The following is a 24,174-nucleotide window of genomic DNA, read 5'->3' on the forward strand; positions in this document are numbered from 1 at the left end:
ACACAGCTGTATGTTTCCCTCTTCAAAAGAAATCTCTGCCTTGGTGAAAAACGTAGGCAGATTAATTCTTTCCTCAAGTGGAATTTGCTGCCACTTAAATGCCTCCCTAGGCAGGCTTTTGATACATTTAACCCTGTGCTTTCAGCTCTGCACTGAGAAAAGGAAAAACAACATTTGCTAATTTTATTTACTGTTTAATTGAAGCAGGAAATGTGGGGGTTGGAGTTCTTCCAAACAAAGCATTTTCTTTGCAGACCTCAGAGCTGGAACTCTGAAGTGGAAGGCTTTTTGTATTAAGAAACCACTAAGAATTCGGTTGGGAACAGAGAGATACTTCAATGGATTTTTTCTTTTTTCAAATCCTGCTAGATTGTTTTCCATTTCTTTCTCCACATCCCACATTCAATTCAATGTACAGTTTTTCTGCATAGTACAGAGCATGTTACAAGCTATAGGTTAATGTTGGTCATTTAACTGCAGCTCAAACCTGCTTTGTGAAAGTGTTGTCTTCAGTTTGTGGGACTGGAAAAGTCCCTGATAGGAGCTGGCTCCTACAGCGCCAAGAGAAAAGAGCCAGTAGGAAGTAAGCAGCTCCCAACCAAGATACATACATTTGCAGTAACTTCCAAAGATCATGCAAATCTCGGGTTGGACTATTCAGTCACATGAGACATTGCAAAGCATCTACATCATAGGCTACAATTCCCATCATCTCTCATGGATGAAAGGATGCCAATTATAATTATTTATATTAAAAACTGTTTGTTTTCAATCTGTGGGACTAGAAAAAATGGGTGGGTACAGGAAAGGTCTAGGAAAGGAAAGAATAGTAAGGGCCCCATATTCATTTTGTGTAGGGACAGCCCCACAAAACCTACAGCTTTTAGCCATTGCACCAGTCCGCAATAATACTCTTCTTGAGCTTTGTACAAACCAGCATTCAGGTCCAGCTTTGGTGCCGCAGTGCCATATTCCAAGTTACCCTGAATATTTAAATACAGTATATCTGAAATGGAAACCTTTTCATATATTATTACAGTAAACAACTTAGACGCTTTCTCCAGGGAATAGCTTTTGAAAGTAAAAATAGAAATTCATTTAATTTGTTTTTGTTACAATTCAGTGTATTTCATGGTCTGACTGTGTCAGAAGGAATGGAAACAGTAAGTACAAGCAGATGTTCTGCTGAGTTGCCTAAAGCTGCCTAAATATAGAGGAAATAGCACACTGATCCCTTTGACACCATCCATCTCAAATCCTAGAGGGTGTTAGCACCTCTCAATGCTATTAGTTCATCTCTGACTCGTGATGAGCCAAATGTTTTTATAGGCTGGATTAGGTATATTAAGAAATGGGGCACGATCAGGCTTCTGGAATTGTTTAGAACTTCAGTACAGCAGATTTTCAGAGCTTCTTTGACATTTGTATTGAGTGCACAGAAGGTCTATCATTGGTTACAGAATGCTTTGTGTGTAGGTCTATGTACCCTCTATCACCAGACAGTGTACAAAACAAGGAATTTGTAACTGCTCTAATATCCGTTCACAGCATATTGAAACGTAAGAACTATGAACCGCTTCCAGAACTTGAGAGGTTGCTGGTTGGCTTTGACATACTAAATCTACCACACTTGTTTTAGGTTTCTCAGGCTAACTTTATTGTTAAAATCCTCTTTTCAATACCCTTCTGAGCGTGGTTGAAAGTAGGCATTTGGATTAGCGCTTACCAAGACTCAAAGCCTGAACACTCTGATGGTTTGTGGCAATTTATGATCTGGATCCAAACTTCACTAAACAATGAAGTTTAAAAACTCCTCACACACCATCTTGGAGCTGAACAGTCCCTGTACTTTCGGATCTGGATCTGAACACTGGCTTGGGCCTACATTTAGCCTGGCTTTTTTTAGATGAATGGACTTTGAAACCTTATTACCACCAATTCCAATGAATTAATTAACAAGAACCATATTTGGCTACTTTACAAAATGATACATTCAGAAGCAAAAATGCTTCTCTTGGCTTCAACGTGTTGCCCGCTGTGATGGCTAAGGCCCTGCACTGGGAGACAGGAGGCCTTGTTTCCATTCCCAGCTTTGCCACTGAGGTACTATGTGTGCCTTGAACAAGTGATTTCACCGCCGTGTTTCTACGTTCCTTCCCATCCTTTGCCTTCTCTGTTTAGATAGTAAGCTGTTTTGAGCTGGGACTGATTTTCTCCATTTTCACAGTGCTAAGTATAACGGGCCCCTGATCTCCGTTTGGGCCTAGGCACCACTATAATTCAAATAAATAATTACAGTGTACAGAGTTTGGGGTAAGCCAGCAGATGTAAGATCTCTTCACATAACCATAATGACTGAACCAATGTCCTGATCCTGAGAGATGCTGGGCACCCATTCCTCTGATTGAAGCCTGGGAAGCCTGGGTGCTCTGCACTTTTCAGGATTAGGCCCCAGCTGTTTAAGATCTTTTTTTAAACAAATCCTATTCTTTTGTAAGGAATGAGCCTGGGCAGATTTGGCACAGGCTGCTCAGTATATGTTGGCAGATTTTGCTGTTGGATCAAAGAGCGAGTGAGAGAAATTCTTTTGAGTCATTAACTTTTATGACCAATTGTTGGTTTCAGTCTGTGTTGGGTAAGCAGGGGGGATTTTTATCCTAGTTCCCATCTCTAAAATGATGGATCAGCTTTAGATTCTGCCACCCTTTCATTGTGTAATTTCTTACTCTGCAGGTAGCCCCATTTCTATCACAGGGTAAAGTACTGTACAGAAAAGTGGCAGACGTTGGCCCTATGCATTCAGTATTATTTATCAGCCTTCTGGATTCAGAAGAATTGCAGTAAAGACTTGCTGGTTTTATGCCAATGGAAAATACCATAATGGAAGATACCAAACATTTAAGTAAAAGTAGGAGGTTGGGAAGAGACAGGAATTAAAAAAATGTGTCTATAATTTACCACCAGTTTATCTTAAATGTTATGCCAGTGAGACAAGTTGGGTGAGGTAACATCTTTTACTGGACCAACTTCTGTTTGAGAGAGACAGAGGCTTTCACTCTTACACAGAGCTCTTCTTCAAGTCTGGGAAATGTACTCACAGCTAAATACCAGGTGGAACAGATTGTTTAGCATATGTATTTAGCACATGTTTCAAGGGACCATTTAAGGTGAAGTGGCCCATTAACATCCCTCCAGTCATAAGGGTGACTGGAATAACTGTGGGGGGAGGGAGGGGTGTGATGAGGCCTTCTATCTTACGATTTACTTGTATTAGAGTGGCCCCTAGAGGTTGAGTTCAGTCTAAAAAGACAAGACAAAGGTCTTGTCTACTCTGCCACTTTACAGTGCTGAAATTTCTTGCTCAGGGGTGTGAACCCCCCCACCCCCCCGAGTGATGCAAGTTTCAGCGCTGTAACGTGGCCGTGTAGACAGTGTACCAGTGCTGGGAGCTACCCCCCTCCTGAGAGTGGATTTTTTACAGCGCTGGGGAGAGCTCTCTCCCATTGCTGGTGCCGCGACTACGCAGCCATGTTAAAGCGCTGTTGCTTTGACAGGACTCCCAAGAGGGACTTGGCTGAAAATCACTGATTTCTGTTATAGTAAGGTCTGTTCTGTGCTGTGTTCCTGGCTGGCTGAGAGTCATGTCTGACTGCAGAGTTGGGGTGCAGGGCCCTCTGGCTTCCCCAGGAGCCCCACCTGTGCAGACTCGCTGTGGGGAAAGGGAAGCTGAATGCTCCAAGGTCAGACCCAGGAAGGTCAAAGCTGTCTAAACTTCTTGCCTTGGAGACAGTCTGCTCAGAGAGAGGAGGCTCCCACAGAGTCCTGACTGGCTTCATACGGAGTAGTTCCAGAGCATTGCCCTGGTGACTCCATGACAACTGGGCATTGGTAGTGAAGACGTACCCAAAGTGTAACAGAGGAAGCAGCTACACAGAGGTGAAGTGACTTGTCTCCAGGGGTAGCATTGGGAGTAGAACCCAAGTCTCCTGGCACCTAGTCTAGGGCCCAGCCATTAAACCATGGTGTGTCCCAGGATCAGGCTCTGAAACCATTGCATCAATTTGGATGATCTTTAATGTAGCAGTGGGGCATCAAAATAAATGATGGGCCTGATCCTCCGTTGCCTTGCATTTTCTGTTGTCATTCACATCTATGCAAAGTAAGTGTAAAACAGAAGCAGGTCTGAACAGTAGCATTTTACGCTCACATTGCACAGGCATCAGTGACTAAACACTGGCAACAGCAGTGGGGAATTGGCTTCATTCGTTTTTACTTGTAGAGTTCCCAAATTGAAAATGACACTGTACACAGTGTGCGTCTCCCAGCCTAATTGCATCATGCCTTTAAAAAGAGCTCCAGCGCAGCTGACCCAGCCTTTAATATGAGCTTTTATGGTATTTATTGTGCTTGGAAAAAATATCTACCACTGATCTGATTGATATTTTAATACTTACATGTTAAGCACTGGCTTACAATTACATTTTGACTTATGCACATGAGTAGTACATCATTACAAGGGTTTACAAAAATTGGAGCAATCTACCTATCCTGATACACAATGAGCTCCTGCTGCTGTTAACAAAAATCTCCTGTAAATAAGGAGAAAAGGTAGCCAGGGTTGTGAGTTTGTACGTTAGGGGTGTTATTGGCAGCGCAGGTAGTGACGTCTAGAAGATTGCCGGACACTTCCCATTAGAAAGACCCTGCCTTCAGTTGCTTATAATTGTGCCAACTTAAAACCATGTTTCATGCCAGGCTGATTTTATTTATTTATTTAAATGTGTGGGCTGGCAGGGGAGAGGTTCAGCTAAAATAGTTCAGCCATCTCTGAGAATGATAGTAGGAAAAAATATAGTGTTTTACTCTAGTTTTCTATCTATCTATCGAGCAATTGATCGATAGACCCAGGCCAGTTGGGAACAGCAGAGGAGTAGAAGGGAGATATACTGGCCACTGGATAAGCAGTTTTCTGTTCCCTGAGTGACCAGAGCAGGGGCTGCTCCAGGCTAATGAGAACACCTGACTCCAATGAACCTGCTAAGAGTTAGGTGAGGCTGTTAAGCACCTGACTCTAATTAAGGCCCCTCTGATGCTATAAAAGGGCTCACTCCAGTCAGGCCAAAGAGGGAACCAGAGGAGAGGAAGTGTGTGAGAGGAACTGGGAGCAAGAGGTGTGAAAGAAGCTGAGAGTGAGTAGGCATACTGCTGGAGGACTGAGAAGTACAAGTGATATCAGACATCGGGAGGAAGGTCCAGTGGTGAGGACAAAGAAGGTGTTGGGAGGAGGCCATGGGGAAGTAGCCCAGGGAGTTGTAGCTGTCGCGCAACTGTACCAGAAGGCACTCTAGACAGCTGCAGTCCACAGGGCTGTGGGCTGGAACCCGGGGTAGAGGATGGGTCCAGGTTCCCCCCAAACCTCCCAACTGCTGATCAAACACAGGAGGAATGGACCTGGACTGTGGCTTCTACCAGAGGGGAAGGTCTCTGAGCTGTTTCCCGACCCACAGGGAGAATCTGTGAGGTGAGAAAATCCGCCAATAAGCGCAGGACCCACCAAGGTAGAGGAGGAACTTTGTCATGATAGATAGATATAAAACCACTAGTTTCACTGAAGCTCTAGCACCTCCATGCTGTGGATCAGGAACTTGACAGAGACATAGCAAAGCATCAGGGCTGTGCATTTTGCCATCCCTGTGAACATTTGTCCAAGTTATAAGCTTCTGAAAAAATCTCAGTTCACACATGCTCAGTGGATACATGTTAGTTTAGCAGATAAATTTTCTGGATGCTCCTTCTGTACTGAGCATGCCCCAGGCTAGGGCTGCAGGAGCTGCAGTCACTCCTCTTGGAGGCTTTCCCTGCTCTCAATCCCACTCTCCCCTGTATCCTTAATGTTCCCTCTGCAGGTGCCCAGGCACCATGGGGAAGGAGGACACAGACTGGAGAGGGGTGAGGAGAAGGAAAGGGGGACAGGAAGAGGAGGGAGGGGGTCGGGAATAGACTTTGAGAAGGGTGCATGCATATGTAGGGGTTACAGATACAGGAGCCAAGGACAGGGTGGGAATAGCAGCAGATGATGGACGGGGCAGGTCCTATAGAATAACAGTTATGAAAGGGATGGGGGAGACGATAGGCAGGAGTTGGGGAGGGTTGGAACAGGAGCAGACAGGGACAGCACCTGGAACTGAATCCAGGATTCTGGAATCTCAACAAATGTTTGGCAGGTATCTAGACAAGGTGGGTAAGGTCATATTTTTTATTGGACCAACTTCTGTTGGTGAGAGAGAGAGATGCTTTCAAGCTTACACAGCGCTCTTCTTCAGGTGACCTGAAGAGATGTGTTTAAGCTCAAATGTTTGCTTGTCTCTCTCACCAACAGAAGTTAATTCAATAAAAGATATTACCTTACCCACCTTGTCTTTCTAATATCCTGAGATGAACATGCAGCCCATCTGGGTAATCTGATTGCGGGCTGCGAGACATGTTGCTGACATTGACCCTAAGCAGGCACCACTCCCCACAGCTCCAAGTGGCTGTGATTCTCTATTCCCGGCCAACGGGAGCTGTGGGAAGCGGCAGCCAGTATGTCCCTGCGGTCCCTTCACCTGCAGGCATGGCCCCCCGCAGCTCCCACTGGCTGGAAATGGCGAACCGCGGTCATGGGGAGCTGGGGGGCTGTGTCTGCGGACGGTCAATGTCAGCAAAATGTCTTGTGGCCCGCATTCAGATTACCCAGATGGGCCGCAGGTTGCCCACCACTGTTCTAGAACCTCTTCAGTCCAGAGATTTCCAACCCAATTTCATGGAAACAGCCTTTATTGTGAAGCTTCCTGTTTCAAGTCAGATTGGAAATAGTGCTAGAATAGCCTTTTTTTTTACAACCTCTTGCTTCTGCTGTTTCTGGTGGCAAGCCAAGAGGAAGGGTGATCTCTGTACTGGGACTCAGGAGTCTGGGTTTGTTTCCCAGCTGTGACACCCACTGCTTGTGGGAATGTCACTAAATCATTCTATGAGTCGATTCTCCCTCTGTGCAATGGGAATTATAATGCTTCCTTTCTCTCATCCTTTGTAGGATTTTTCTATTTTAGATCAGAAGCAGTTTGGGGAAGAGACGGTCTTATTTTGTGTATGTGCAGTGCCTAGCACAATGGTGCCACAACTGGGGTTGGTGTCTCTAGGTGCTCTTGTCGTAATTATAATAATTAATAATACTAAGTACAGTGGCATATGGAAATAGGAGGAAAAAATGCCAGACATTCCAAAGGTTCCAGTCAATTCTTACATTGTCTGAAGTGACTCATCTAACCATGTGTGTGCATAGCTGTTGATTTTGCAATATTTTGTCAAATTATTTTTCAAAATGTGACCCGAGAGCCCTTTTTAACCACTAACCACCTGTGGGGTTTATCTAGACAGTGTCTTTCAGGTCTTTGGCTGCCTGCCTAGTCCCAGCTACTGCAAAGAGCTTAATAGAGCACAGCTGGTCTCTTAGATAATTAACCATGATGATGTTTGTTTGGCTGCTAGGGGTATGTGCACTTTTGAGAACAGAAAGGAAGGGATTTACATGAGTGAGGATAGGTAGGATGGCTTCTTGGTGAATGTTGACTGTGAGACTAAAACCAGGGAGGGGAGGTAGGAAGGACATAGTGGTTGCAACTAGGACTACCAGTAGCCAGTAATCTCAGGCTTCCTGAAGGTCTGCATGAGGTAGGAGAACACTGGGTCTGATCTTTCTCCCATTGAACTCAATAAAAAAATTGTCTTTAACTTCAGTGGAAACAGCATCTGGCTTACTAGCCTTGGCACATTTCAGGAGAACTTCTAGGACCACCTGCAATATCAGAAATGAGAGTGAAAATTTAAGATTTGCTGTAAGGCTGGGGAGAATAATTCTTGGTGGATGACCGATGATGGTATGGGAAAGTTGCTAGTCATGCCCATATACATCTCCTAATGGAGAATTATATTCCGGCAAATGCTGGTGGTAGTCTGAGATCTTTAGCATCTAGGTCAGGAGTCGGCAACCTTTCAGAAGTGTTGTGCCAAGTCTTCATTTATTCACTCTGATTTAAGGTTTTGCGTGCCAGTAATACATTTTAACGTTTTTAGAAGGTCGCTTTCTATAAGTCTATAATATATAACTAAACTATTGTTGTATGTAAAATAAATAAGGTTTTAAAAATGTTTAAGAAGCTTCATTTAAAATTAAATTAAAATGCAGAGCTCCCTGGACCAATGGCCAGGACCCGGGTAGTGCGAGTGCCACTGAAAATCAGCTCGCGTGCCACCTTTGGCATGCATGCCATAGGTTGCCTACCCCTGATCTAGGTTATATACTGGGGTAAACTAAATAAAGGTTAAGTGGTTGAGTTATATGGGACACCTTATAAAACAGGGGAATTACTGGCAAGTTATAGGAAGGAGTTTTGTTTTTTTTAAACGGAGCCATTCCAAATATTAATGTTTCTTCAAGGACCTTGAGCTTTCAGAGGGTCTGTTGCTCCATTATCCAAGTGATTTCATGTGTATTTGCTGCCTGTAGGGGGAGATGGACCACCAGCCCCTGAAAGAGAGACAGCTGACTAGGCATTAATTCACCTAGGGCCAAAAATGCAGTGATGTTTTGAGGTAGATGGCACCTCAAAGTGCCTGAAAGAGATGACGTCTTTTGCGGACAGGAATAGGTAGCACTACAGTGCTATGACGTAGGGGTCTGTTAGTCTGAGGACAGTTTCAGTGTCATGACTGAGCAAGCAGAGTGGATAGTCTTATTTAACAGTAAGACAATAGTGCCTAGAAGGCTTAACTGGCAACCATAGTGCTAGGCCCTGTCCAAACATAACGTAAAAGAAAGTCCCTGCCCTGAAGAGCTTAGGGGAGACATTCGTCAGCCCCATATGGGAGAAGTGGGCTGTAGCCCACAAAAGCTCATGCTGAAATAAATGTGTTAGTCTCTAAGGTGCCACAAGTACTCCTGTTCTTTTTGCGGATACAGACTAACACGGCTGCTACTCTGAAATATGGGAGTTAGGTGCCCAGTTTCCATTGACTTCGATCTCCTAATCCACCTTCAGATCCTTTGATAGTCCCAGTCTTAGTCTGAAGGTCAGGGTGTGGATCACATCAACAGGGAAGTGAGGGCAGGCCAACAGTAAAACGAGCATGTGTGCTCAGTTCACTGGTTCCTCAACCAATCCCTAGCAGTACTCACATCTTGCCACCTGCCTACTCATTACTTCTGCCTCTGGAAGTCTATGGGCTAGCGGAGGAACATTTGTATCAGAGTCTCAGAACAGGTGATGGGCCTGAATGCCTTTCTAATTTAAGCAGGCAGCTGTGGATCTCCAGGGCACAAGAAAGCCCCCTCTGCACCAACCAGGGAATGGGATAGAAACAGCCATAGTAATTCTGTGCTACTCTGCAATTCTTCTATGATGAGGGAGTCTTCCACTGGCCAGCTATATTGCCCCAATGCAGCAGGGACTTGAGGGTAAAATCTGTGTGAAACATTTTGGTTGCAGTTCATGGGGTTTTGTGCACAGTTTGCCAGCTTTGCTGTTGGTGACTTTTCACCTCTTGAATTTCATTCAGATTTTTCAGGTTGGAACAAATCCAAAATCTCAAGGCTAAACTGCCAGAACAGCTGAATTTTGCCTGGGTTCATCTTAAAACTATGCAAAGCAACTAACTTTCCTATAGTTTCTACCCAAAAAGCCATAACTCAGCCCAGGTTTGCAGATAGGTTTGCAAAATTCGGCAAACCTGGCCTGAATGTGTTCTGACAGTGGATACCAGATGTGCTTTGGCTTTTGTTGTGGCAGATTCAGAGCACCCCAGCTTCTGGTTGCACTGAAGTAAAACAGGGTCAAATAGCACTTGACAACATTCCTTCAAATTACTCCTGTCAGATTCCATGACAATTAGTCAAGTGGGGAGAGAATTGAACTCAGCTCAAACAACCTTCCATGGACCAACGTAGCTGCAAATAAATCTAGAGGCCCCCCGAGAAGTGAGTGGTGTGTGGTATTACACACATTCTGCACACATTCTTCAGGCTTAAACACTCATTGACTTTGCCACGGGGAGAATGTGTTACTTCCTAGTAGACAAAAGCCTAGTGGCGAAGTAGCCAACCACCTGCCACTTTCTCCTTGACAGATCGCTCCCAGATGACCTTATGGACTCAGTGCATCAGCACTAGCATATATACCAAATGAATGCCGCATTGTGCCTGGTGCCGTTCTCCTGCGCCCTTCTGAAATGAGCTGCCCTTCGCAGAGTGTTCTTGCCCTGTTTTCAAAGCACTATGAACAATGTTCACTTGTCTGCATTGTTTCCAGGGAGCTGAAGGCTCCCTTATTTGAATCAATATCCCTTATAAACAGCGTTACAGGGAACATTTATGAACCTGTAAACAGAACCATATTGGGTCAGACCAATGGTATACCTAGTCCAGTGTCCTGTCTCTAACGGAGGCCAGCACCAGAGCTTCAGGGAACATACAGAATGGGGCAGCTGGAGTGATCCACATCCGTCTTCCCCTCCCAGCTTCTGGCAGTCAGAGGTTTAGGGTTGCCTTGAGCATAAGGTTGCATCCCTGGCCATCTTGGCTAATAGCCATTGATGGACGTATCCTCCATCCACTTATCTATTTTGAACCCAGTTATACTTTTGGCCACCACAGTATCTCATGGCAGTAAGTTTCACAGCTTAACTGTGCATTGTGTGGAAAAAACCCTTCCTCTTGTTTATATTAAACTTGCTGCCTATTAATATCATCTGGTGATTTTTGTATTGTGGAAACGTGTAAATAAAACTTTTCTGTTAACTTTTCCCACACTATTCATGATTTTTATAACCCTCTGTCATATCCCACCCCTTAATTATCTCTTTTCTAAGCAGAACAGCCTTAATCTTTTTCAGTCCCTTCTCATGTGGAAGCCGTTCCATACTCTTAATCATACTTGTTGCCTTTCCCTGAACCTTTTCCAGTTCCATTATATAATTGATGTGATAAGAAAGGGATGAATATTATAAATGCACCTTTCTAGGTGTCCTTTGGGATATCATGTAGGTGAAGGGATCAATGGAAAGAAACATCAATGCTGCCAAAGATTGTTGGGGTCTGTTGAGGGGCACTTGGAACCTTGAGTTTAAGTGCCTTAAGCTAAATATACTGTACGTATTTTAGAGAAAGGTAAGAGGCAAATTGATCAGTCTGTAAGTATCTACATGAGGAGGAAATTGGATTCTGGATGGCTCTTTAATCTTGGGGTATGTCCACACTACTCGCCGGATTGGCTGGTAGCGATCGCTATATCGGGAATAGATTTATCGTTTCTCATCTAAACACTATAAATCTATCTCCGAATGCGCTCCCCATCGACTCTGTAACTCCACCAGGGTGAGAGGTGGAAGCGGAGTCGACGGGGGAGCCGTGGCCATCGATCCCGTGCCGTGAGGACAGGAGGTGAGTCGATCTAATATATGTCGACTTCAGCTACGCTATTCTCATAGCTGAAGTTGCGTATCTTACATCGACACCATCCAACCCCCTCAGTGTAGACCAGGCCTAGCAGACGAAAGCTAAGTGATATCCAGGTGCTGGAAGCTGAAGCTAGACAAATTCAGACTAGAAATCAGGTGCAATTTGTTTTTTACAGTGAGGATAATTAATCATTGGAACAACTTGCCCGGGATGTGGTGGATTCTCCATCACCTGAAGTCCCTTAATCAAGACTTGAGATGTTTCTAACAGATATGCTCTAGCTCAGTGTCAAGTTATGGGCTGGATGCAGGATTGAGTGAGCAACATGCCATGTCCTGTGTTATGCAAGAAGGCAGATTAGGAGATAGATCCTCAGCTGGTGTAAATTTTTATAATTCTATTGAAGTTAATGGAACTATGACAGATTACACCAAGTGACGACTGATCCCTCTGACCTTAAAATCTATGAACAAGTTGGTTTGTGTATATTCAGTAGAAGTTAGAATCATAGAAGATTAGGGTTGGAAGAGACCTCAGGTGGTCATCTAGTCCAATCCCCTGCTTAAAGCTGGACCAACCCCAACTAAATCATCCCAGCCAGGGCTTTGTCAAAGTGGGCCTTAAAAACCTCTAAGGATGGAGATTCCACCACCTCCCTAGGTAACCCATTCTAGTGCCCCCCTAGTTAAATAGTGTTTCCTAATATCTCACCTAGACTTCCCCCACTGCAACTTGAGACCATTGCTCCTTGTTCTGTCATCGGGTACCACTGAGAACAATCTAGATCCATCCTCTTTGGAACCCCTCTTCAGGTATTGAAGGCTGCAATCAAATCCCCCCTCACGCTTCTCTTCTGCAGACTAAATAACCCCAGTTTCCTCAGCCTCTCCTCATAAGTCATGTGCCCCGTAAGTCAAGTTCTTGGTGGTGGGTATCTATTCTGCTTATGCAAATATAATTCTTGTACAAAAGTGCTGCAATTAGTGTACTTTTTTAACCTAGTTGTACCATGGTCACAAGCAGTTATTGTCACAGATGATAGTACTATCTAGATGATCAGGTCTGAAATTACACTTTGTCACCTTCATTCACTTTCATTCTTGAAGATTTGACACCTGCACTGTTATGTGTGCTAGCTTGGACAGGTAATTCTGCCTTCTTAGCAGGCAATTCTGTAATGGACCTCTACCCATCCATTTGTGGCTTTGGGCTATTCATAAAAACCCTGCCTCTGGCAGGAATCCAGTTGAAATTTTTCCTGTTGGTGGTTGAACTTGGTGACGCTTGGGTACATGTTCCACTGCAGTGATAATATTGTTATCCTCCTCATGCCTCAAAGATGGGCTCCCAGACTGAGGGTTTGGGAAATGGGTATCTCTATTGTGGTTGTTTCCCCATATGACAACCCACATTCTCGAGACTCTCCACACATATAGCTCCTTCTGGCCTAGTCATAAGGAACAACCAACTTTCTCTTGCCACCTGTGCTCAGACAGGCAGCTGGAGAGCAGGGCACTTCTTGATCAGTCGCTTCTTGTTGTGGCATGATGTGATCATGGTATTACCCTGGCAGTGCAACAGTGCAAATGTCACAATATGGTACACAAAGATTTTGCTATGGCTTCAAAACCGAGCTCCCAGCATTCAGGTTTGTTCTGTAGACTTGGATGCAAAAGATTGTTGTGCACAGGCTCAGAATGTTGCTCAAACTGCACATGTGCCTCTATTTATTTCTGGACCGGCTGTTTTAGTATATGTGAATTGTTGCACAGTGGGGAAAGAGAAACTCGTACATGCATGAACCATGTCCTTGGACACAGATGAAGTACAAAATAGGCAGGGGCAGGAGCGGCGCCAGAGTTTCTTGTGCCTAAGCAGAATTCGGGTGGGTGGCATTTTGTGCGCTCCCTACAGGTCGCGCGGAAGCTTCCGGTTCCACTCCCATCGCACCACCGAAGAAGGACCCTCCACCGAAATGCCACAGGCGACAGCAGCAGTCATTGAGCTGCTCAATTGCCTGCTGCTGTTTTCCGCAGCACGTCAGCAGAAGGTCCTTCTTCGGTGGCACAGCGGGAGCGGAACAGGAAACTCCCATGCGCCCTGTGGGGAGCACACAAAATGCCGCCCCCTGAATCCTGGCGCCCTAGGCGACTGCCTAGGGTCGCCTAATGGAAGCGCCGGCCCTGGGCAGGGGGAGCAGTTAGCAGTTAATAAGACTCTGGACAAAGCCTCCCAGAGCAGAAGAGCCAAGTAGAGAGTTGGAGTTTGGTGGTGATGTAGGACTGAGTCACCAGTGATGGGGAGTTCAGTGTTTCCATTCTGCCACTACTAAAGCACAATGGAAAAGTCAAGGTACAATTGGCTCAAAAACCCTGGAAAAATGTTACAGCTTGGGTCTTTTTATTTACTTGGAAGAATAGCAAATGAGCCTGTCAGCGTTGTACACAAATGACAGCAGGCCAATTTCTGCCCCCAGTTATACCTGCGCAGCCCTGTTCACGTTAACTGAGCTGCCCTGATTTAAGTGAGAGCAGAACTGGGTCCCCAAAGTGAGACACCTAGAAGTCTGGGTTTGCAGTCAGTCAAATACCCTCTTGTTTTCTGAACTCATGTGTCTACTATTATTGTTGAGTAGGTCTGACTTATAGCAAAGTGCTAGCAACTTCCCATCTTGGATGCCGCCACCCCCCACTCCTGTTTAAAGTAGTGCATCTTTGTGCTTTCTAAGGACCTTATCCTGCCATTCATAGAATCATAGATTAGGGTTGGAAGAGACCTCAGGAGGTCATCTAGTCCAACCCCCTGCTCAAAGCAAGACCAACACCAACTAAATCTTACATTGAGTAGTACCTAGTCTGTGAGCAGTCCCCTCGAAGCCATGTAGTGAGGTACCTCTGCAGGGGGCCTATAGTGTGTAAAGGGGCCTTAGTGCAAATGAGAATCAAGCCCAGGGTGAGTGAGGGAGCAGAATCTGGTCTTAAATGAGAAGTGAAAACTTATGTGCAGCGGGGAAGAAGTTTGAATAGCCAAGCAGTGTCGTCTACATGGCGGTAGTGCAGAGAGCTGGATTCCACAGGCTTTGCTTGCACTCTGCGAATGAGCCAGCTATGAGGCATTTGGGACCTTTGAGGCAGCTCCTTTGCTCTTTCGTTACAAATTTTTCTATCTTTCAAATTTCAGCATAATCAGCCTTCGTTTGCTCAGGAGTGACACCTTTCCCCTTAGATAATAACCTGGGATCCATGAGAACTTGTGATGCACTTAGAATTCCTTACAGCGAGAAGATGTTTGACATTTGTTTACCACAGGAAATTGGAAGGTTTTAAGTTATCAGATTCAGGATGCTGACCTAGTTTTCCCTCCCGTTTTGAGTGATCCCATGGTATTTGCTTGGAAACGCTTTCGTCTCCATCTGCTACATTAATTAATTCATTTGTATCTGTTTTTTATTACTTGATATTTAGTCATTTCATATAGCATTTTCCAAAGCTAAGAATAGTTCCCCACTCTGCAATGCATGTGGCAGGGTGGACAATTAAGTAAGCGGACATCTCGCACACACCAGAGGAAAAGGCCTAATGCTCAGCTTGCTGTGAAATACTAGGAAAGAATTTCCAGCCATCCTGCTCAATAACAGCAAAGTATTGGACTAAAAAAAAAAAAAAAAGGCAATAGCTGAAACCCATAAGATCTCTCTGCTGAGCTAATGTCTGGGTGAGGAGGAAGATTTTTGCTGCTTCAGATAAGTGTTTGTTAAATGCTTTGGCCTCCGAGGCAAGTAGAAAGCTGAGAGAGAACAATGTGTTTCTGTGGTTTTCTAGCACAGTCTAGTCTTCGAAGCAATGGGTTTTTTAAAATTGTTTTTCAGTCAGGTTGTTTGTCTCCTAAGGGCCTGGTCCAATTCCCACTGAAGTCAGTGACAAGACTCCCATCGACTTCAATGTGAGCTGGAGCAGGCCCATTACATTATAAAATGGGCACTTGGATCAGGATATAAAACTTTAAAATGTGGAGGAGTTGAATGTAATTAAATAACACATAAAACCAAGGGCCATGTGGCCTCCAACATGTCAGGCCTGGGGAGTATAATGGAGCTGTAACTCAGCTGTGATAAAACTGAACAGCTATATTAACTTCAATTGCCACCTACAGATCTAACCCTAAATCCTTCGCAATGAGTGAGGAGATTGGTGACACCACGATAGTTTCACATCTACATACAAACTAAAGTGTTTTTTAAATATGAGCATATTAATATAGTGTTCTATTTTTAATTCACTGAAAGCAATGGAACTGGGATTTTTGCCTACAAACTGACAGGATAAGTGGTGTCTGAATGCCTCCGAAAGGAACCAGAACATAAGAATGGTAGCCTGGATGAGGAAGCTGGGAAGCTAATGGATAGGTTTCAGAAAGGGGCAACAAAAATGATGAGGGGTATGGAATGGCTTCTGTATAAGAAGAGATTAGTAAGACTGGGACTTTTCAGCTTGGAAAAGAGAAGACTAAGGGGGGATATGATTGAAGTCTATAAAATCATGACAGGTGTGGAGAAAGTAAATAAGGAAGTGATATTTACTCCTCATAACACAAGAATTAGGAGTCAGCAAATGAAATTAATAGGCAGCAGGTTTAAAACAAGCAAGAGGAAGTATTTTTTCATACAACACACAGCCAACCTGTGGAACTCCTTGCCAAAGGATGTTGGGAAGGCCAAGACTATAACAGGGTTCAAAAAAGAAATAGATCAGTTCCTGGAGGATAGGTCCATCAATGGCTATTAAACAGGATGGGCAGGGATGGTGTCCCTAGCCTCAGTCAGAAGCTGGGAATGGGAACAGGGAATGGGTCACTTGATTATTACCTGTTCTGTTCATTCCTTCTGGGGCACCTGGCATTGGCCACTGTCGGAAGACAGGACCCTGGGCTAGATGGACCTTTGGTCTGACCCAGTATGGCCATTTTTATGTTGGTTAGAGCTGATCAGGAATTTTTTATTCACCAGGGGAAATTTTAATGAAAACAAACATTTTTTTCATCAAATGTTCAGGTTTTTGTTAAAGATTAACTATTTTTGTTTTTGATAAATACCTAAAAATGTTTAATTAGAAACAGAAATTTTTCTATGAAAACTTCTATTTTAACAAAAAGCTATTTTTCAGCACTAAAATAAATAAATAAATAAAAAAAATTGGAGAACGTTTTCTGTTGACTCTAAGCTTCATCCAAAGGAAGATTACTTGCATAGAATAGTAAAAATATCTGTCAAGATAGATTGACTGTCCTACTAGCCCCAGTCAGAGGGATCATCATGAAAGCCTTTGGATGTCCTACAGGAGATATTTGGTAACACACATTTGTTGAGGAATGGATTGTGTTTGCCCATTAGCCATGTGTATGGAGCAACAGGTAGCTGGGCCAATCCAGGGGGCGCTCTCAAGAGGAATTATGATTCACACTCAAAGTGGGGGAGAGAGGAAGAGAGTATGCTGCGTCAGTCCTAGCATGCTTTCCCTTGTGCCCAGACACAGCTCTGTCCCTAATCCACACCCACTTATTCCTCACTACCTCCATGAGCATCACATATGTGACTCTTGTTCCTCTCTTGATTCCCAGGTTCAAGATTTGGGTAGGTCCTGCTCAGCCAAGCTGGTGGATGGGTCGGTGGGGGATTTACACCCCTGTGTGGCCACTTAGGATTCACAACCCAGCCCTAAGAAAATAATTACTCTTCTTAGCAACGAAGACTTAAAATATAGCAGAACGCAAAGGTCACAATAGATATTGGGGCCCCATTATACTGGGCACTGGACAAACACAGATAAGAGACACACTGTCCCTGTGGTCTGGTGATCAAAAAAATAGTAAACAAATGACAGGTTAGAACTGAGGCTATTGCATACAAGCCAGTGAATATGGTGAAGCAATCCCCAGCATTATTAGTTAAATGTTTTGTTGTTTATTAAAAACATTTAAAAGTAACGGCTTTCAGTTATTATATTCGTAGATTTAATATATACGTGAAATAAAAATAGGAAAAAATCAGTTGCAGTAATCATCAGGTGCTGGCAGTGATAAGTGTTTCATGTACTTCTTTGCATGTGAGCGGTTGTTCAGTGTTAAGATGATATTGTGTGGTGTTGTTGCTTGTATGCAAGGTTTGGTGCAGAAGCCTTGGTTCTTGAAGGAGTGATGTGAACAGGAGTAGAGTGTGCTGTCCATCTTGGGGGCTGATTAGAGTTGATTCTTGAGGCAGACTTGCACCCTGGCAGCCAGGCATTGGTGTTGGGCTGGAAGTCCCGAAAGAAGGGGTCAACCTGTGTGCTGTTTGAACACCTATGTTCAGGGGCTGGTGTATAGGGGTAAATAAAGCAAGTTACTCTTGGAAGACACCCAGAATCCACATCTGACTTTTCCTCCATGGTGGAACTAACTTGCGAGGCCCTGGACACCTGCTACCTTGGTAAAGGAGTGAAGCTGGTTTCAGAAGGGACAAAAATGCCAAAGAACCAGATCTTCAGAGAGTGTAATTCCAGATAGCTATATTGAATTAATTGAGCTGCTATGATTCATACCACCTGAGGATCTGGATGAGGGTCTGAAGAGTACCAAGAATTGTTTGGGCTACTGCCATAAAGAATGTATAAAAGCAGTTAAAGTACAATTATAAATATATAATGATTAAAAAAAATAGCAGTGAGTCAGTCAAGTGGAGCAGATGGGAATCTATAAAGCACAAGGAAAAGTGCGCTGGACATTTGGTCTTTTTTTTTTTTTTTTTTTCAGCACAGCATCTTTCAGCATTGGTAATAAAAGGGAACCACGTGCTCAGCTATCTGTCATATGAGTCACTCTGAAGACTGGTCATTTTTTCCATGGCTAAGTCTTTCCAGATTTTTGTAAGCCATCTGCCCAGTGTTGGAGGACTAGCCTCTCTCCAGTTAACAACAATGGTCCAGCTGCTCAGAATTAAAAAAAGGTGGTAAAAGAGAGACAAGGTGGATGAGGTAATATCTTTTATTGGACCAGCTTCTGTTGGTGAGAGACAAGCTTTCCTGCTTACACGATGCTCTTCTGCAGGGTGTTGTCAGATGCTACCAGTGTGGTGCTCTGCTTTGTTCAGTGTCGATATCACTCGGCTGCGTGCGTGTGTTCCCTCTGTGTGCTGCCCCAACTCTGCAGATAGCTGACACAGCAGACCCGAAGAGAACCCCTTATGACCACAGAGTCTAGTAAGGTACGAAGGCACGTCGGCCAGGTTTATTGCCGTATGGACACAATTGCAGTTCCCTCCAGATTGTTACTCTACATGGCATACTATGAGAAAGTGTCAATGGACTCGGCTCAGTCAGTGGCGGGACTTTCCACTGCCCCCTCGGCCGGACAAAGACACCGCCCCAGGGATGCATTCTTATACACAGGTACAGACAAGTTACACATCACTCCTGATGTATTGAGGTACAACCCTTCTACGTAGCAAGGTACAACCCCTCTACGTAGTAAGGTGCCACCTCTCATCTTGTACATGCTGTTTAGAACAAAACAACTCTATCCATCATATTACCCTTTTGCCCCTGTCATTGGGATGGGTCAGCCTGTTCCTTGTTATCTGTGTGGAATGTGCAAGTATGTGAATGTTTTGATCTCTAGTGTTCAGTACCTTTTAGGTACATATCTTCTTGCATCAGCCCTTTCCTTGCCAGTTTCTGTGAGCAGGGCCTGCCTCTGGCTCACAGCTTCACTTTGCTTTATGTTAGCAAAGTCTTGACTATTACTTTAGTTCAGGCCTCAGGCCTCATACTGGGCCTCTGATACCAAGGTTTATATCTCAGGGCCTCCTCTTACTACACAGGGCTGGGAAATGTAGGGCTTGTCTAGAGTTACACTGTAGCACTTAGTGAAGACACTACCTACCTTGATGGGAGCGCTTCTCCCCAAGGCGCATTCTGACCAGAAGCCAAAGTCAGTTAACTTTTGTATCGTTCCATCATAGGCGGATCCCATTGCTCAGCTGGCCAAAGGCTTTCCAGCACAACCATTTCAGAAAATCCTCTTGTGTCTAGTGTACTTGAGCTACGGTAGGTGTAGTACAAGATTTTACACTGAGTAATAATGTGGTTAAAACAGATTGGTTGCATGGGCAGAAAAAAATGATACCCAATTTAAAATGACTGCAAATACTAATCTCTCTTTGCCAGGCATCTTTGTGAGCCCCATTATTTGGTTTGGGGGTCTTTAATCAATACATTAGGTCCAATAAGTCTTTTGCATTAGTATTCTGGAAAAATAGCTTGTTTTGGGAGAAGGCACAATAAAGCCACATTATTTTGCATAATGTCATCTGTTCTACAATAAAATGTTTGTGAAGTTTACAATTCCCATTCATAGGCTGAAAGTCAGATTTGGTGTGCGTCCAGACAAGCATCTAGATCCAGCCACAACGTGACCCCTCAGTATTTATTGGATCCCTCTTTGGGCCAATGTTCCATTGCCCAAGTAAAGCCTGAATGAAAAACAACCTGACTGTGAGTTTGGACGCTGTGCCAAGGCTCTGGCTTTGTGCAGAGTGCAGCCACCTGTCTCCTCAGTGGGATGGGCTGCAGTGAGGACGTGGACTTCCTGCTCTGATCTCTCTGCTGCTGCCCAGTCTCCTCCCATTGTCAGATCAATGACTTAATGCTGGTCTTCAAAGCTTCCAGTGGCTCAGGTCCCACCTACATCAGCGACCACACCTCAGTCAAAGGCCCAGCTGGACAGCAGCACTCCTTGGAAATGCTGCCGCTCTTGCAAAGCACTTGAAAGCTGGAGATAAAGGTTGAAATCCAGTCCCCTCTAAGCCAATAGCAAAACTTGGGCTTAGGAGTTCAGCCAACCATTCTCAGTCAAGGGGATCCAACTGGAGAACGAGCTTCAGGAGCAGACTGGAGTAATCCAGAGTCTAGCTGCTTTCACAGTCTCCTCTTTGACAAGGCGCCTCCACTATAATCAGCAGGATGATGGGTAAAGCTGGTTGAAATGCAGAATTTCATCCCATGGGAAATTTCCAAGATTTTGAAATTTGGTTTTATCCTGAATTAGAACAAAAAGTTGAAATCTCAATCTCTTTTTGCAAAATGAAATAATCCAAAAATATTTTGTTTTGACTATCCTTTCAATGTTTCTATTTCTTTTATATTGATATAGCAAGAAAATCTAAAGAAAACATCTCTCCCTTATAGGAACTGTGACAAAGTTCCTCCTCTACCTTGGTGGGTCCTGTGCTTATTGGCAGATTTGCTCACCTCAATGATCTCCCCCACAGTCTGGATCAGCTCCTCCTGTGTCTGATCAGGAGTTGGGAGGTTTGGGGGGAACCCGGGCCTGCCCTCTACTCCGAGTTCCAGCACAGGGCCCTATGGATTGCCGCTGTCTATAGTGCCTCTGGTAGCAGCTGTGTGACAGCTACACCTCCCTGGGCTACTTCCCCAAGGCATCCTCCAAACACCTTCTTTATCCTCACCACAGGACCTTCCTCCTGGTGTCTGAAAACGCTTGTACTCCTTAGTCCTCCAGCAGCACACCCTCTCACTCTCAGCTCCTTGCGCCTCTTGCTCCCAGCTCCTCACACGCACTTCCTCTCCTCTGGCTCCTCCCCATCTGACTGGAGAGAGCTCCTTTTAAAACCCAAGTGCCCTGATGAGCCTGCCTTGATTGGCTGCAGGTGTTCTAATCAGCCTGTCTGCCTTAATTGGTTCTAGCAAGTTCCTGATTACTCTAGTGCAGACCCTGCTCTGGTCACTCAGGGAACAGAAAACTACTCATCCCGTGACCAGTATATTTGCCCTCTACCACACTCCTTTGCCCCACTGGCCTGGGTCTGTCACAGAACATTTTAATAATTTCCTGTAAAAATGATTAAACAGTTAACATTCCTGCAAAATGTTTTGATTTGATAAAATCTGCATTTTCCAATAGAAAACTGTTCTGTTAGTAAGCAATGATGGAGAAATGTGAAAAAGGTTTAAGGGTTCTCTTTGGATCCGCTTTCAGATTCTTATTAGAAACTTACCTGAATAATCTACATTTCTTGGGTCTTCAAGAGAGACCTGGAAACTTCCCAAGGATGGTTTTTCTTGTGATGTATGCAGAAATTGAAATCATTAAAAAAAAAACGAAAAAACTTGCCAAACTGTCTCAATTAAGAAGCATTTAAATTTGAGATTTGTGAGAAAGTTGGCTTCTTTCGTACTTTGTATTAGCTTGCCAGCCTCACTTTAAAAACTAGACTCACATCAAGCACATACATGGAATAACAATTCTTGCAGTTCAGCAGCTGTAAGCTATGTAACGGCTTCCTATGTCTCTTTATGTGTGTTTTGTAGAAGTGGAGATTAGAAAACAACACAGTGAGGGTCGGTAGTGCCAAATGTCCATGGCCATATTGGACAACTTCAGTCCAGGCATCTGAAAGCTCCACAGGGTTATCACTGATCTGGCGGAGCCAGGTTAATCGTGGACAACCTCATGGCCACTTCCAGTCCATGGCCAGGTAATGTCCCCTCCTGACCTCAAGTCTGATCTTCAGGGCTTGATGTGCAGGGACTTTATCTCCAATGCAGGCTATCTGACAAAAACATGCTAGCCAGCCTTGACCAACTGATGGCTTCAGTCCTCTCAAGGCCAGCTATTAATGATATGCCCCCCCATTACTGATAAAATCAAACCATCTTGTGCCCAATCATTACCTCTGGCAAGGCATACAAAATGCTTCCAGCCTCCTGATGTCTTGTTAAGCAATGTTCATATTTCTGACCCATATAAGAGCCCCAGAAGTAGACAGGTTTGATAAATTAGTACTTTTGTATATAATTTCACCTTCTTTTGGCTCCAGACCTTGGGCAGGTCCTTCATGGCTGAGGCTGCTGAACCAATTCTCCTTAGGATGTCTGGCTGGCAGCATCTGTTTGATTACAATTAAATATGTAGGTAGATGAAATCATCCACCACTTCCATGATTTGTCCAGCAGCACAGATGCCTTGTATCACAACTTTTGCACCAACACTCTGGATTTTTGTTTTTGCCCAAGCAACCTTTGGCCCATGTGATAGATGATCTCTATTGCATCTTGAAGGTCATTTGCCGCAGAAAACGACGACATCTACGTAATCTAGATGAAAGAAGCTGAACTCACAATTATTCCAATATTTGTGGAGTTATGTTTAATGAGCCAATCCATTGCATGGCAGAACAGGGCTGGGGCAAGGACACATCCCTGCTTCATGCCAGATCTAGCGTAAAACATGTCAGAACTATGGGTCCTCCATTGCACTCTATGCCCCTGAGTCATAATGTAGATCTTGAAGTAACTTCACGAGGATGTCAGGAATGCCAGCGCCTTTTAGGGCTTTCCACAGAGCAGCTCTATCAACAGAATTGAAGGCTGCCTTTAGGTCTACATATGCCACTGTCCAAGGACAATTGAATTTGCAGTGGATCTCAGGCCAAAGACAAAGAGCAAGTATAGAATCCATTGTAGATCACCAGCAGGAAATCCTGCTTGCTCTGCACAATGGCATTTCACAAGCTGAAGCTGGAGGTGGGCAAGTAGGACACATATAAAAACTTTTCTGGGAACAGAAAGCAGAGTAATTAGCCTCTAGCTGCGGCACCCCGTGCCTGGGCCTTTCCCCTTATAAAGCAGGATGATGATCCTTTCTTTCCACTCTGCTGGTACCCTTCCCAGTAGTTGAAGCCCAGGAAGAAAGTTGGTGTGATGCTACATTTAAGAGTTCTGTGGCGCACTTGAGAACTTCGGGAGTTGCGCCATTGGAGCCAACAGCAGCAGTTTCTTTATGGCATAGCAAATCTTTTCTAATATAGGTGTGTCTACACATATTTCAGGGTCAGGGATGGCATCTTCTATTACTACTATTATGCCCATATGGGAGCATGGAGTCACTTCAGGATGGTTACGGGCAGTCTCATAATACTCTTTCCAGTTTTGTGGGACTTCTTCACGAGCTGAGTATGTTTTACCATCAGCCATATTTATTATCATAAAAAGGACATGAAGCCCAGTTTTGGATTGGTGGGACTTAATAGCTTTGAATGAAGGTCACCATTTATTACATTTTATTCCCTCTTCTGTCTCTTTTGCCAAATTCTCAAAATAAGCTTCACAATCCACTTTTGCTCCCGCCCGAAAAATACTTTGTAAAGGTTTACATTCAGCAGTGTCATGGCATTGTCTGGCCTCAGATTTCTTCTTCAGAATTGGAAATGTCTCATCAGATAACCAAGGGCATTCCTTGTAGCATTCCAGTTTTGGAACGGCATATACAACTTCTCAGATGACTATGTTTATGGCTGTCCACACTGTTTCTATGTCATCTGGAAGAGTGCCAAGTGTGTCAAATTTGTTATGCACTGTGACAAAGCACTTGTTAGCAAATGCTGAATTTTCACAGCTGCATTGTCTTATGTGTCATAAAAGGCACATGCTTGTGTTGAAATTGGAGAGCAATTGCCATTTCAACAACAAGGAGACAATGGTCAGTATTTGCCAGGGTTTCTACTCCTCTGTAGATCCAATATGACCTTACTATATTACGATTCTGGACAGATATATGGTCCAGCTTCTTCCTCATCTGGTCATTGATGGATATTCAGGTTTCCTAATGGACATCTAAGCCAGGCTATTGCC

The sequence above is a fragment of the Gopherus flavomarginatus genome, chromosome 10, assembly GCF_025201925.1.
Source record: "Gopherus flavomarginatus isolate rGopFla2 chromosome 10, rGopFla2.mat.asm, whole genome shotgun sequence".
NCBI lineage: Eukaryota > Metazoa > Chordata > Testudines > Testudinidae > Gopherus > Gopherus flavomarginatus.